The 15313-nt window shown below is 45.7% G+C and overlaps 1 pseudogene; it reads right to left on the bottom strand.

The window, feature by feature from the left end:
* The window catches only part of LOC135511080 (ryanodine receptor 2-like), a 93351-nt pseudogene that overhangs the window by 58624 nt on the left and 19414 nt on the right, over window positions 1-15313 (bottom strand).

Here is a 15313-nt window from a genome sequence, read left to right as displayed (position 1 = left end):
ACAGGTTACCGTTGCAGAAAACAGCAAAGCGTAGGAAGTCCAGGTAGCGTTCCCCCTCCACAGGGTTCCAACCAATGTCAGGGTAGCCTTTAGACACCAGCATGGGACAACTCTGTAGACCACAGCCTGCCAAGTACTGCACCACCTACAGAGAGACACAGAGGACAGAGAGAAAGACAGAGAGAAAGAGAGAGAGAGAGAGAGAGAATAAAGGTAAAGGAGAGAGCTGAACAGACTTAAGAGGATAACATACTGTATGCAGTCAGGGACAGAAAAAAGATTGAGGGAGATAAAGAAGGAGGGACAGATCTTTCTCACTTTTTCCAGGTCTGGTTCCCTCAGGGCCAGGGCCAGCTCATTGTTGTCCATGACAGAGGCAGCTGCCACGTCCAGAGGGGTGGCTCCACGCATGGACGGAGATGCTAAGGAGAGTACTAAACATATTTAAATCCTCACTGGGATAATTAAACAAATAAATAATAATAAGTATAAGGCTTAGAGTGTTGCTGTTTTGCTGTTGCTGACACTGGGAAACATGCAGAGAGAATGACATTTCAAGTTACTGTTGATAGTAATCATATAGTCTTCCACAGCTCACCTAGGCCAACACTGCTATTATCCAACAGGTAGCTGAGGTGCTCGAACATGGATCCCTGATTGTGCCTACTGATGCGACAGAAGTAACAAAGGAAGCGACAGCAATGGGCCACCATCTTAGGAAAGGTGATCTCCTAAAGAAGCAGAGAACAATTCACACTTAATTCCATTTTCTCACAATGGACACATTCATTATTTTTCGATACATAACACATCAGTCTCACCTTGGACTCTCCCTCCCCCAGGACGTTCACCATCACCTCCATGACTGTCTCGTGCATCCCCAAAGCCCTCATCAGGTTGGGCTGCTGGTAGAACACCTTATTGTTCATTATGTCTCTGCACAGGAAATAAACAATGGAGGGGTTCAGCGCCAGGGCTGGGGATTGGTGAACAGATATTATGAATGTGTTTTTGGGCTCAATGTTGCTTTCACATTTTTAGAAGTAAATTGAATTACATTTGAACATTTCCACAGAACAGAGGTTGTATTATGAATCAAGACATGGGTTAGCTTGGCATTTATGTACAGGCAAGAGTAGAGCTAGCAGAGAACTAGCAGTTGTTCTCCATTCGTACCCCAGTCCCCGGATCATGAGTCTCTCCTCCTCCTTGCCCATGCGAACGCTGAGCAGAGAGCGAATCTGCACCAGAGAGGCCAGCAAGGCCATGGTGTCCTCCACTGATACCTGGCTGATGGTGTAGGCCTTGTGGAGGGGAGTGCCCATCTGGCCCCTCAAGCCCTCGTACTGCCGGTGCAACAGAGAGAACATGGCCCTGACCAGAGCTGGGTTCTCTATCACACACTCCTGGGCCCAGCTCACCACTGTGTCAGAGATGAGCTGCTGAAGAGTCACTATGGGGGAGAGACAATGACCAATGTTAGTAGCCTACTTCTAGCTTGACCATATAAAAAATCATCCTTAATGTTGTGTCGTAAGATCCACCCCCGTTGTGGAGCTTGGCTCACTGGTATTCTGTGCTCTGTCTTCCTCTTCAGGATCGGCAGATCTCCTCTTCAAGCTGATTACTCTCCCAACCAAGCTGAAGAGACGATCTTTGATGGAGCGATTGGAATCCTCCACAACCTCTGAATAATGGTCAACTTCAATTCCTGCACATTGAGTGACAAGAAACAATATGCAAACCCTTTGGAATTACCTGGATTTCTGCATAGATTTGTCATAAAATTTGATCTGATCTTCATCTAAGTCACAACAATAGACAAACACACTCTGCTTAAACTAATAACACACAAAGAATTACACGTTGTGATAAAAAGTGTGATAAATAAAAACATATACCAAATTAATTTAAGGACCAAAAAACTGACAGCTGTGCCATATAAATTGCAAAATAGTTGGTTAGAGATTTGCGATGTACCCATTCCATGGCACATGGTTTATGAATTGATACGCAAAACAACGCCGGATTCAAAACTTCAAATTTTTCCATTGAAATTACTATTACTAAATTATTGCAACCAATAGAATGTTATACTGTATATGTGGGGGATACAATCTTCCCAGCTCTGCAGATTTTGCTGTGAGGAGGCTGAGTCATTAGATCATTTATTTTGGTATTGTCCATATGTAGCTCGTTTTTGGTCACAGGTCCAGGAATGGCTGAAGAATTGCAACATTTGCCTAGAACTAACGCTGCAGATAGCAATACTGGGTGATTTGAAAAGTCATAGTCAATCAATCAATAATATAATAATTATTTTAGAAAAAATGTTTATTTTTCATTTACAATCTGTAGAAGCTGTGAGAATAGTAAGGTTCAGTACTTTTGTCAAGCATCACAGCACAGGCAAATAGAAATCCAAAATGGATGGTGTTGAGATTGATGTGAGGGGTTGAATGGAGCTGAAGGGTGAGACTAATAACAAGATAACCAACGTAAAACATATGGGGTCTGTAAAATGTATATAGGTTCAGAAATTCTGTGAAATAGCACAGTTACAAATATAAATCAACTAGATGGACATCAGAAATAGAGGAAGGACTAAAAGCAAACAAAACACATTGTGTCTGTAAAATGTGTATAAGATGTATATACTGACGGTAGAAGCCTAAGTGTTATTGTTTATTAGTTTACTCCAATTGGGGGAAGGGTGGTAGGGTTTGCTGGGAATAAAGGTATATTAATAAAAAAAAGTATGTCTATATAGGTATGTATATATGTATGCATGTGTTTGTGTATATATATATATATTTACAAAATAATATATGGGGGATTGGAAATTATGCAGATAATTACATTGATGGAAGCAACAATCTTTCCGCAATATTAAGCTGATTCACCCCTAAGAAAAAAAGAAAAAATAACAATACATTTTCATGTCTTTATTGAACACACTGTGTAAACATTCACAGTGCAGGGTGGGAAAAGTATGTGACCCTTTGGATTTAATAACTGGTTGATCCTCCTTTTTGCAGCAATAACGTGAACCTGTCACACCCTGACCATAGAGAGCTGTTTATTCTCTATGTTGGTTGGGGCGTGATAGTGACTAGGGTGGGTCATCTAGGTGATTAATGGTTTATGTTGGCCTGGTATGCGTTCCAATCAGAGACAGTTGTTTGTTGTTGTCTCTGATTGGGGATCATATTTAGTTAGCCAGTTTCCCCATTGTGTTTGTGGGATCTTGTCTACAGTTAGTTGCCTGTGTGCACACCAGTAGCTTCATGGTTTGTTTGATTTATTAAAAGATGTGGAACTCTACGCACACTGCGCCTTGGTCCATTCATTACGGCAATCGTGACAGAACCAAACATTTTTTTGTAGTTGTGGCTCAAACCTGCACAACGGTTAGGAGGAATTTTGGGCCATTCCTCTGTATTAGTTAAGCAAAATTCTTTAACCGCTCTTTTGAGGTCATGCCATAGCATCTCAATCGGGTTGAGATCAGGACTCTGACTGGGCCACTCCAGAAAGCTTACTTTCTTCTGTTGACGCCTACTGTTGATTTACTTCTGTGTTTTAAATGTCATTGTCATGTTGCATCACCCAACTTATGTTGAGCTTCAATTGCTGGACAGATAGCCTTACATTATCCTGCAAAATCTCTTGGTAAACTTGGGAATACATTTTTCCATCGACGATAGCAAGCTGTCCAGGCCCTGAAGCAGCAAAGCAGCCCCAAACCATGATACCTCCCGTAACCATACTTTACAGTGGGGAGGAGGTTTTGATGTTGGTGTGCTGTGCCTTTTTTCTACTCACATAGTGTTGCGTGTTCCTTCCAAACAACTCAACTGCAGTTTCATCTGTCCACAGAATATTTGGACAGTAGCGCTGTGGAACATCCAGGTGCTCTTTTGCAAACTTCAAATGTACAGCAATGGTTTTTTTTGGACAGCAGTGGCTTCTTCCGTGGTGTCCTCCCATGATCATCATTCTTGTTTAGTGCTTTATGTATTGTATACTCGTCAACAGAGGTGTTAGCATGTCCCAGAGATTTCTGTAAGTCTTTAGCTGACAGTCTAGGATTCTTCTTAACCTCATTTAGCATTCTGCACTGTGCTCTTGCAGTCGTCTTTGCAGGATGGCCACTCCTAGGGAAAGTAGCAACAGTGCTGAACTTTCTCCATTTGTAGACAATTTGTCTTACCGTGGACTGATGAACATCAAGCTTTTAGAGATACTTTTGTAAGCATTTCCATCATTATGCAAGTCAACAATTCTTAATCGTAGGTCTTTTGATATCTCTTTTCTTCAAGGCATGGTTTACAACGGGCAATGCTTCTTGTGAATAACAAACAAAAATTGTGAGTGTTTTTTATAGGGCAGGGCAGCTCTAACCAACATCTCCAATCTTGTCTCATTGATTGGACACCAGGTTAGCTGACTCCTGACTCCAATTAGCTTTTGGAGAAGTCATTAGCCTAGGGGTTCACATACGTTTTCCAACCTACACTGTGAAAGTTTAAATGATGTATTCAATATAGACATGAAAAATACAAGAATTTGTGTGTTAATAATTTATTCACACTGCATTTGTCTATTGTTGTGACTTAGATGAAGATCAGATTAAATTGATTGACCAATTTATGCAGAAATCCAGGTAATTCAACTGTAGTAAGCCAACCAACAGAACATTGTATATAGCTTTGGAGAAATACATGTAAAAAAAAACAAAAAAACAGGAGGTACCATACCATGCCCTTTCAAAGTCTCTAGAAAGCATAGTAGGACAAGTTAGGAACTGTATGCTCTCTTACACAAGCTTACGCTGTTCAGGTTATTCTCTATGACCTACCACAGTGAGTCATGAGGACAGGATTACAGTAGTCTAGACTGATCTGGTACCTACCACAGTGAGTCATGAGGACAGGAGTACAGTAGTCTAGACTGATCTGTTACCTACCACAGTGAGTCATGAGGACAGGAGTACAGTAGTCTAGACTGATCTGGTACCTACCACAGTGAGTCATGAGGACAGGAGTACAGTAGTCTAGACTGATCTGTTACCTACCACAGTGAGTCATGAGGACAGGATTACAGTAGTCTAGATTGATCTGGTACCTACCACAGTGAGTCATGAGGACAGGATTACAGTAGTCTAGACTGATCTGTTACCTACCACAGTGAGTCATGAGGACAGGATTACAGTAGTCTAGATTGATCTGGTACCTACCACAGTGAGTCATGAGGACAGGAGTACAGTAGTCTAGACTGATCTGTTACCTACCACAGTGAGTCATGAGGACAGGATTACAGTAGTCTAGACTGATCTGGTACCTACCACAGTGAGTCATGAGGACAGGATTACAGTAGTCTAGACTGATCTGTTACCTACCACAGTGAGTCATGAGGACAGGATTACAGTAGTCTAGACTGATCTGTTACCTACCACAGTGAGTCATGAGGACAGGATTACAGTAGTCTAGACTGATCTGGTACCTACCACAGTGAGTCATGAGGACAGGAGTACAGTAGTCTAGACTGATCTGTTACCTACCACAGTGAGTCATGAGGACAGGAGTACAGTAGTCTAGACTGATCTGGTACCTACCACAGTGAGTCATGAGGACAGGATTACAGTAGTCTAGACTGATCTGGTACCTACCACAGTGAGTCATGAGGACAGGAGTACAGTAGTCTAGACTGATCTGTTACCTACCACAGTGAGTCATGAGGACAGGATTACAGTAGTCTAGATTGATCTGGTACCTACCACAGTGAGTCATGAGGACAGGATTACAGTAGTCTAGACTGATCTGTTACCTACCACAGTGAGTCATGAGGACAGGATTACAGTAGTCTAGACTGATCTGATACCTACCACAGTGAGTCATGAGGACAGGAGTACAGTAGTCTAGACTGATCTGGTACCTACCACAGTGAGTCATGAGGACAGGAGTACAGTAGTCTAGACTGATCTGGTACCTACCACAGTGAGTCATGAGGACAGGAGTACAGTAGTCTAGACTGATCTGGTACCTACCACAGTGAGTCATGAGGACAGGATTACAGTAGTCTAGACTGATCTGGTACCTACCACAGTGAGTCATGAGGACAGGAGTACAGTAGTCTAGACTGATCTGTTACCTACCACAGTGAGTCATGAGGACAGGATTACAGTAGTCTAGATTGATCTGGTACCTACCACAGTGAGTCATGAGGACAGGAGTACAGTAGTCTAGATTGATCTGGTACCTACCACAGTGAGTCATGAGGACAGGAGTACAGTAGTCTAGACTGATCTGGTACCTACCACAGTGAGTCATGAGGACAGGATTACAGTAGTCTAGACTGATCTGGTACCTACCACAGTGAGTCATGAGGACAGGAGTACAGTAGTCTAGACTGATCTGTTACCTACCACAGTGAGTCATGAGGTCCTGGTGGAAGTCCAGCAGCTGCTCTCTGATGTCCTCTGGACACGGACAGTCCCCCTGCTCCTCTCTGAAGCCCAGTAACATGTTGATCTGAGTGGATGGGAGTAGAGGAGATACAGTAATGCTCCAGTAGATAAAGATCTTATTATATAATTGTACACTTTATGGACATGGACACAACTATGAACTACAACTGCCCCCCTGCATGAGAGCACCAGCTCTTCTGGACGACAAGCGCTCCATAGCCGACGTGAGCAAGACCTTTAAACAGGTCAACAAGGCCGCAGGGCCAGACGGATTACCAGGACTGGCAAGTGTCTTCAATGACATTTTCAACCTCTTCCTGACCGAGTCTGTAATACCTACATGTACCTGTAATACCTACATGTTTCAAGCAGACAACCATAATCCCTCTGCCTAAATGACTACCACCCCGTAGCATTCACGTCAGTAGCCATGAAGTGCTTTGAAAAGGTTGGCCATGGTTCACATCAACACCATCATGCCAGAAACCATAGACCCACTCCAATTCGCATACCTCTCAAACAGATCAAACAGATAACGCAATCTTAATTGTACTCCACACTGCCCATTCTCACCTGGACAAAAGGAACACCTTCTGTATGTGAGAATGCTCTTCATTGACTACAGCTCAGTGTTCAACACCATGGTGCCCACAAAGTTCATCACTAAGTTAAGGACCCTGGGACTAAACACCTTCCTCTGCAAATGGATCCTGGACTTCCAGACGTTGCCTACCCTTACCACCTGGTGGCAGCCCAACATACCTGCCATGCTGATCCTCAACACTGGAGCTACTCAGGGGTGCGTGCTTAGTCCCCTCCTGTACTCCCTGTTCACCCACGACTGTGTGGCCAAGCACGACTCCAAAACCATTATTAAGTTGGCTGACGACACAACAGTGGTAGGCCTGATCACCAACAACGATAAGTCAGCATATAGGGAGGAGGTCAGAGACCTGTCAGTTTGGTGCCAGGTAAACAACCTCTCCCTCAATGTGAGCAGGACAAAGGAGCTGATCGTGGACTATAGGAAAAGGAGGGTCGAACAGGCCCCCATTAACATCGAGGGGCCTGTAGTGGAGCGGGTCGAGAGTTTCAAGTTGCTTGGTGTCCACATCAACAAACTATCATGGTCCAAACACACCAAGACAGTTGTGAAGAGGGAACAACAACACCCTTTCCCTCTCAGATGACTGAAAATATTTGTCATGGGTCCTCAGATCCTCAAAACGTTCTACAGCTACACCATCAAGAGCATCCTGACCGGTTGCATCACCACCTGGTATGGCAACTGCTCGGCACCATACCGTAACGCGCTACAGAGGGTAGTGCGCACGGCCCAGTACATCACTGGGGCCAAGCTTCCTGCCATCCATGACCTATATACTAGGTGTGTGAGAGGAACGCCCCAAAAAATTGTCAAAGACTCCAGTCACCCAAGTCAGACAGTTCTCTCTGCTATTCCACGGCAAGTGGTACAGGAGCGCTAATTCTATTGTCCAAAAGGCAACTTAACAGCTTCTACCCCCAAGCTATAAGACTGCTGAACAATTAATCAAATGGCCACCCCAACTATTTACATTAGCCCCCCCCCACCCTTGTTTTTACACTGCTGCTACTCACTGTTTATTATCTTTGCATAGTCACTTTACCCCTACCTAAATGTACAAATTATCTCAACTAACCTGTACCTCCACACATTGACTCGGTTCCGGTACCCCCTGTATATAGCCTCGTTATTCTTATGTCATTTTATTGTGTTACTTTTTATTTTATTTTATTTAGTAAATATTTTCTTAACTCTATTTCTTGAACTGCATTGTTGGTTAATGGCTTGTAAGTAAGCATTTCACGTTTGTTACGCCCTGACCTTAGTATTCTTTGTTTTCTTTATTATTTTGGTTAGGTCAGGATGTGACATGGGTGATATGTGTTTTTGTCTTATTCTAGGGTGTTTGTACTGTCTAGGGGTTTTTGTAGATTTATGGGGTTGTTTTCATCTAGGTGTTTATGTTGGTACATGTTTGCCAAGATTGGTTCTCAATTAGAGGCAGGTGTTTATCGTTGTTTCTGATTGGGAACCATATTTAGGCAGCCATCTTCTTTGGGTATTTCATGGGTTATTGTCTATGTTATGTTGCACGTTAGCACATTGTTTATATAGAGGTCACGTTCGTCTTCTTCCTTTTGTTGTTTTTGTTTAAGTGTTTTTTGTGTTCTTCATTAATAACCCACCAACAATGGACCAAGCAGCGTGGTAACGGACAGCAGCAGCAATCAAAGAACTTCTGGACTTGGGAGGAGATTCTGGCTGGCAAAAGACCCTGGGCACAGCCAGGGGAATATCGCCGTCCCAAAGCATAGTTGGAGGCAGCGAAAGCAGAGGCAGCACGGCTGGAAGCACGAGTGGCAGCCCCAAAAATTTATTGGGGGAGGGCACACGGGGAGTGTGGCGAAGTCAGGTAGGAGTCCTGCGTCAGCTCCCCGTGCTTACCGTGGAGAGAGAGGGCGCAGTACCGGGCAGGCACCGCGTTATGCGGTGGAGCGCACTGTGTCCCCGGTGCGTGTGCATAGCCTGGTGCGGTACATTCCAGCTCCTCCTATCGGCCGGGCTAGAGTGGGCATCGAGCCAGGTGCCATGAAGCCGGCTATACACATCTGGTCTCCAGTGCGTCTCCTCGGGCTGGCATACATGGCACCAGCCTTACGCATGGTGTCCCCAGTTCGCCTGCACAGCCCAGTTAGGGCTATTCCACCTCGCCGCACTGGTCTGGCTACGGGGAGCATTAAACCAGGTAAGGTTGGGCAGGCTCGGTGCTCCAGATCTCCAGTGCGCCTTCTCGGTCCGGTCTATCCGGTGCCATCTCCACGCACCAGCCCTCCGGTGGCAGCCCCCCGCACCGGGCTTCCTGGGCATCGCCAGAGCCCAGTTCTCCCTGTTCCTCCTCCGCGCACTCGCCCTGAGGTGCGTGTCCTCGGCCCAGTACCACCAGTGCCGGCACCACGCACCAGGCCTACGGTGCGCCTCGTGTGTCCTGAGCTGCCAGTCTCCCGTCTGTCCTGAGCCGCTAGAGACACCCATCTGTCCTGAGCCGCTAGAGTCTCCCGTCTGTCCTGAGCCGTCAGAGCCGCCAGAGCCGTCAGTCAGCCAGAAGCTGCCAGAGCCGTCAGTCAGCCAGGACCTGCCAGAGCCGTCAGCCAGCCAGGACCTGCCAGAGCCGTCAGCCAGCCAGGAGCTGCCAGAGCCGTCAGCCAGCCAGGAGCTGCCAGAGCCGTCAGCCAGGACCTGCCAGAGCCGTCAGCCAGCCAGGACCTGCCAGAGCCGTCAGCCAGCCAGGAGCTACCAGAGCCGTCAGCCAGCCAGGAGCTGCCAGAACCGTCAGCCAGCCAGGAGCTGCCAGGGCCGTAAGCCAGCCAGGAGCTGCCAGAGCCGTCAGCCAGCCAGGAGCTGCCAGAGCCGTCAGCCAGCCAGGAGCTGCCAGAGCCGTCAGCCAGCCAGGAGCTACCCTTCAATCCGGAGCTGCCCCTCAGTCCGGAGCTACCCCTCAGTCCAGTGGGGCCCTTTAGTAGGGTTGCCAGGTGGCAGCGAGGGTCGCCGTTCCTAGGAGGCCACAAAAGCGGACTAAGACTATGGTGACTATGGTCATTAATAAAGAAGAATGTATTCTAACCACGCTGCACTTTGGTCTACTCCATACGACGATCGTGACAACGTTATTCAGCGCATGTGACAAAAAATGTGATTTGATTTGAACAAAAAGTCTCTCTCCGTGTCTATTTTGTATTCAAGTTATTTAATTCCTCCAATAATCTTAGCCACTTAGACCAGATGTGTACATTTCCCTCAGCAGTCTCCTCTCTGACCCCTGACCTGTTCTTGTGGTGGGGAGCGGAACTCCTTGGTCTTGCGGGCGGTGAGGGCAGCAGACATGTGGAGCGCCTGCATCACCTCGTTATAGCGGAAGCGCTGGTTCTCCTGCAGGTACCCCACGAAAGTGTCTGAGAAGGCCACCACCGCCTCCACCCTGTGACGCACCTGACAGTCACACAGGTATTGGAACAGGCGGCAGATCTGAACAGAGAGGGACAGGAACATCAAGGTCAGGGGTGTGAGCTCATGTCAAGTCATTCAATTTTTCCATTGACAAAGAAGACAGATCATGTACCACAAAGGAAAACATCAGATCCAAAATCAAGGTATTTCTTCCTAAATTGTACCTCAAGTTTGACAGCTTCTGGTAGCTTCATCTGTAGCAGTCCTTTTGTTGGAAGCTTTGGAATTTTCCTCCTTTTATCCCCATCCCTCTCTACACTTTCCCTATCACTATCTGGCACATTTTCATCCTCCTGCTCTTCCTCTTCCTGCTCCTCCTCCTCCTCCTCTTCTTGGGAACAATCTGCAGGTCGGGAGAAGACTCCAGGCTCAATCAGTGTCAGCACTTTCCCTAGGTCCTCGTCCCCAAACAACCCCATCACCAGCAGGGTGTGGAACAGCCGAATTAGGGGCACCAGCAGCAGCTCAATGCTGCCCCCTTCAGGATCCCTCACACCCTGCCCCACAGCCCACACAGCCTCAGTCAGCATCTTCCCTGTCAGGTCCTTCAGAAGTTTCAGTGGGATCTCTGGGCTGTCTATATGGATGCCTTCCCCAGTCGCAACCACGCCATCACCACAGGTATCACCATTGACTCCCATGCCATCTCCTCTGATGAAGCAGGGGGAGGTGAAGTGCATCCGGGGTCTGAGGGAGGTGCTGAGGCCCATTCTGGGAACCCACTGGGGGCTTCGACTGGCCCTGGGGCTGGGGTAGAGGGTGATGGCCCTGGTCTGCTCCGTCATGGGGACGATGTACTCGTGGTTCATAGCGAGGCGGGCCGTGGCGTGGGTGTTGAGGTGCACCTGGCCCAGGAGGTGGTAGAAGGCGGAGCGGAGCGGCCCGGGGAGGCGGGGGCACTGGATGGCATAGAGGAGCTGTGATTGGTCCAGGTGGCTGCAGAGAGCGTGGCCCACACGAGTATTGCCCAGAGCACAGAGGGCAGAGTAGAGGAGCAGGGTGTGGTGATGGAAAGACAGAAGGTCACCTAACTCAGAGAGTTCCAGGATGTCCACACACCTACAGGGGAGAGATAAATAGTTTGACCTAAATGCAATGTAAAAAAAGCTCAGGTTTACCCATTAAATTGTTGGGAGCATATTTAGAGTGTGCAACCTTATTTAATTTTAAGTGCAATGTTACAATGTGTCTTTGCTTTGAAAGTAAATTCTTTCCTGACTCAATATGTTCCTCCTGGAAAGCTCTGAGGCATTAGTAAATATGACCTTTGACCTCTGACCTGTTTTCCTCTGGGATGAGCAGGGTCATGACTTGCAGGGGCTCTAAGCACTGGACCCTCCAGCCGAGGCGGTCTTCAGGGTGGGCAGCCTGCACCCTCAGGGTGTGGTCTGGTACACGGGTCCAAAGGATGGGCGACAGCACCTGCACCTGCAGTCTGGGGGGACACTGGGGCATAGCATTCCTCCTCTGGCTCCTGAACAGACCCGCTGACAGGGGCAGCATGTTCTGAACAGAGAATAACACAGGGTTTTTCATTCAGGACAATGTTAAGTAACCCTGTGGATGCGGTAGCAGGGCCATTATGGTAATATATATATATTTTTTTTTTACAGTATGGACATGCATTGGGGATTGTATAGTATGGTATTGTAAACAACACATTTGAAATTGGACAAACTGAGAGAGTCATCACAGTCTGACCAATGAATAAAGCATTTAGGTTACCTTTACACGCCCTAGCTCAAACTGGAACACATTGGAGCTGTTGGCCTTGGCAAAGACTGCAGGAAACAGCCTAGTGCTGGGCTCCACCTGGTTGATAGCAGTTTGGTCAGTTAATAAGAATAGCTCAGAGACACATTCTATCATATCCCAACTGATAGGAACTTCTCTTTATAAATCAACCTATTGATAAAAACACAAATTCACATGAAATACTAATGACTAATATGTATTTACTTGGGAGCCTTCTTCTCTTTGTCACAGCAACATTGTCTTTGCAACATTGTTAGTTGCCTTTAACAGTTGACTTTACCTGAAAGAAGGTCCCCAGCTCCATGCCGTTGGAGCTGAATGTTAGCAGACCAGTGGTGGTGTCTATCAGACAGCCTATGGCCAGGCCTGCACTCCTCCTGCTCTGCCCCAGGCCTGTGCTCTCTCCGGCGCACACCATGTAGCAGTTACTACGTTTCACACTGACATTCAGAAATAAGGTGGGAATGTCAAAATCTAACTTTTGCCTGAAAGCATTATTGTAATAATAATACAGTGATTGTAAAACACTTTTTAAACATTATGATCAAAACATGTCTAGAGAAAATGTAGACACAAAATGATGTTGCTTTGTCCCTTATTGAACCAACCTCTCATGGACCTTGCCCATGTCATTTCCAAGGGTGATGGTCACTGTGCGGATCTTTTCCAGGTCAAAGGTCAGCTGGTGCTGGTGGAAGTCAGAGGTGACCCAGCCCACCCAGACAGTGGAGGGGTCCTGACCAGGTAACACCCTCACTGAGTAATAGTACTGTGGAAGATTACAGGGAGTTACTGATTTTCCTTCAAATGCCCTCAATTGACTTTGCTATCTTTACCCTTTTCATACACAGACAAAAATCTAACTATTTTACCATGCCTGCTTCTTTTTACCATTTGTACATCTGAAAGCAGTAGGGGGAAAAACATGGAAAAATAATACCCACCTAAAGACAGTCATGATTCCAGAATTTTGACAGACCCGGTTACCAAAATACAGCTATCGGGGCTATGTGAATGGTTCTCTGCTTTCTGCAGGTAAATTCATTAACACTTTCATTGTTTAACACCTCCTCTTAATTTCAAATGCAAACAGACTCCATGGTTTAACAACACCCCCCACCAGGCACCAGGTAATTTAACCATATCACACTTATTTTAGCTGATCTATACTACCAGTCACTTTTAGAATATATTTTAAAATGTTATTAATCACGTTTAAGGCTAGGCTTGGTTTAGCTCCATCCTATGTCTCAGATGTTATCTCCCTGAGATCCTCTGGCAGGGCACTGTTAACCATGACATGATGCATTCTCTCATGTCAACCATACAGCCCACCACTATGCCAGGGCCAACCCAGGGACTCACCAACCTGGTGACATCTCTAGGCCTGTGTGAAAACTAAAGGAGACCTGTCATTTTCCATTAGGGCCCCTAGACTTTGAAATGGTCTGCCAGAGGAGATCGGGCTTGCAGATTCAGTGCATCTTTTTATCTCCCTGCTGAAGACACTTTTATGAAGATGTTTGATTTCAATGTATGATTTTAATTATATATCTTTTTTTTCTCCTCTTTTTTTGTTTCTTTGTTTGTATTTTTTATTTGATTGTATTGTTTTATAATGTGAATCACTTTGTTACCTGTATTAAAAAGTGCTACACAAATAAAGTTATTATTATTACCTGCAAGAAAGTGCTTCATAAGGGGCTGTGTGAAAGGAAATCATATAAACATTGCCTTATATTTTTTTGTACAGGTAGTATACCACATATCTGTCTGAAATGGGTCAAAATAGTTGAAGAGTGTTACCGTAGTGGACCGGGCCAGATGGTCATAGTCATCTTTGTCAGCATGAACCTCCTGCAGTAGACGGGCAGATGAGTGGCTTTTGTTCAACTCTGGTTTGGGTTTCTTCAACATGAACCTAGGAGCACACATACACAGATTTACTTTTATTTAAAAGTGCATATCAACACCATGAAATGCGAGCATTTTTCCCCCTGAAAATGTTCCCAAACCATTATACAGTATACGTATTGTTTGTCATAGCCTGGTCTCTTCTCCCTACCGTTGTTTGAGTTTGGATGTTTTATCATGGCTGTAGTCCTTGTGGTTAAGCTCATCCCTGGAGCCAGTGTAAACATGAGCTGATTTCAGCAGCATCTCAAAGTCAGAGTCCACCTCAAACTCCTGCAGGTCTTTCCTGGCTGTGGAGACACTGCTGCTGATAGGTAGAGTAGCCCCTACTGGTCTGGAGAAGGCCTCAGCACACTCTATAGGCATACTGAGTCTGTAGAACCCCATGTCACTGCCACAACTCTGGGGCCCCAATGACCTCTGTGTTATCTTTAGGCACGGTGGGCTCTCAGTGGACCCAGTGATTCTTGTCACCTTGTAAAACAAGACAACTTATAGAATTATACTCACATTTCTACAATAAGACCTATGCTACTAAATATAATGGTAAGATTAAACTCCCTTGTACATGCTTGTAGTCGAGAGATTGACCCATACAGTGCTGAGGGGTATACTACAAAGCAAGATCAATGACTTTAATAAATATTCTGAAATAACTTTCAATTATTTAGAAATATAAGCTTGAAATGGGCATGGTCTAATTGACTGAAAAACCACATCCAGTATTTAAGTTGTCAGTAGGTATTTAACTTTAGTCAGTAGGTATCAAATCTAGGGCTGTCCCAAACCCCTAGAATCATGTGTTCTTTCGACCAATCGATTGGTCAAATTGTTTAAAACGTGTATTTTTCCCTATATAGACACACCCTATGTGTTTTAATAAAATCAACTATATGTAGGCTACTGAGAAAGTCTGATGCTTTAAGCACACTGTGATTAAATAATTATGACACACAAATGACTCGAGGGAGCCAGAGATCAAGCTAGCCTAACCAGAAGAGAAAGAAAACTGTTCCTCCCACTGCTGCTGGCTTTTGCAGATTCTGCTGTTACGCTCCTGCTGTTACGCTCCTCATAAGCAACACCAGCGGACGGCAACCTTTTCCATTTGGAGTGCCAATTTT

Source organism: Oncorhynchus masou, chromosome 23, assembly GCF_036934945.1.
Source record: "Oncorhynchus masou masou isolate Uvic2021 chromosome 23, UVic_Omas_1.1, whole genome shotgun sequence".
Taxonomy (NCBI): Eukaryota; Metazoa; Chordata; class Actinopteri; order Salmoniformes; family Salmonidae; genus Oncorhynchus; species Oncorhynchus masou.
Note: the sequence above shows the minus strand (reverse complement) of the source record. Positions and strands in the feature narration are given on the sequence as shown.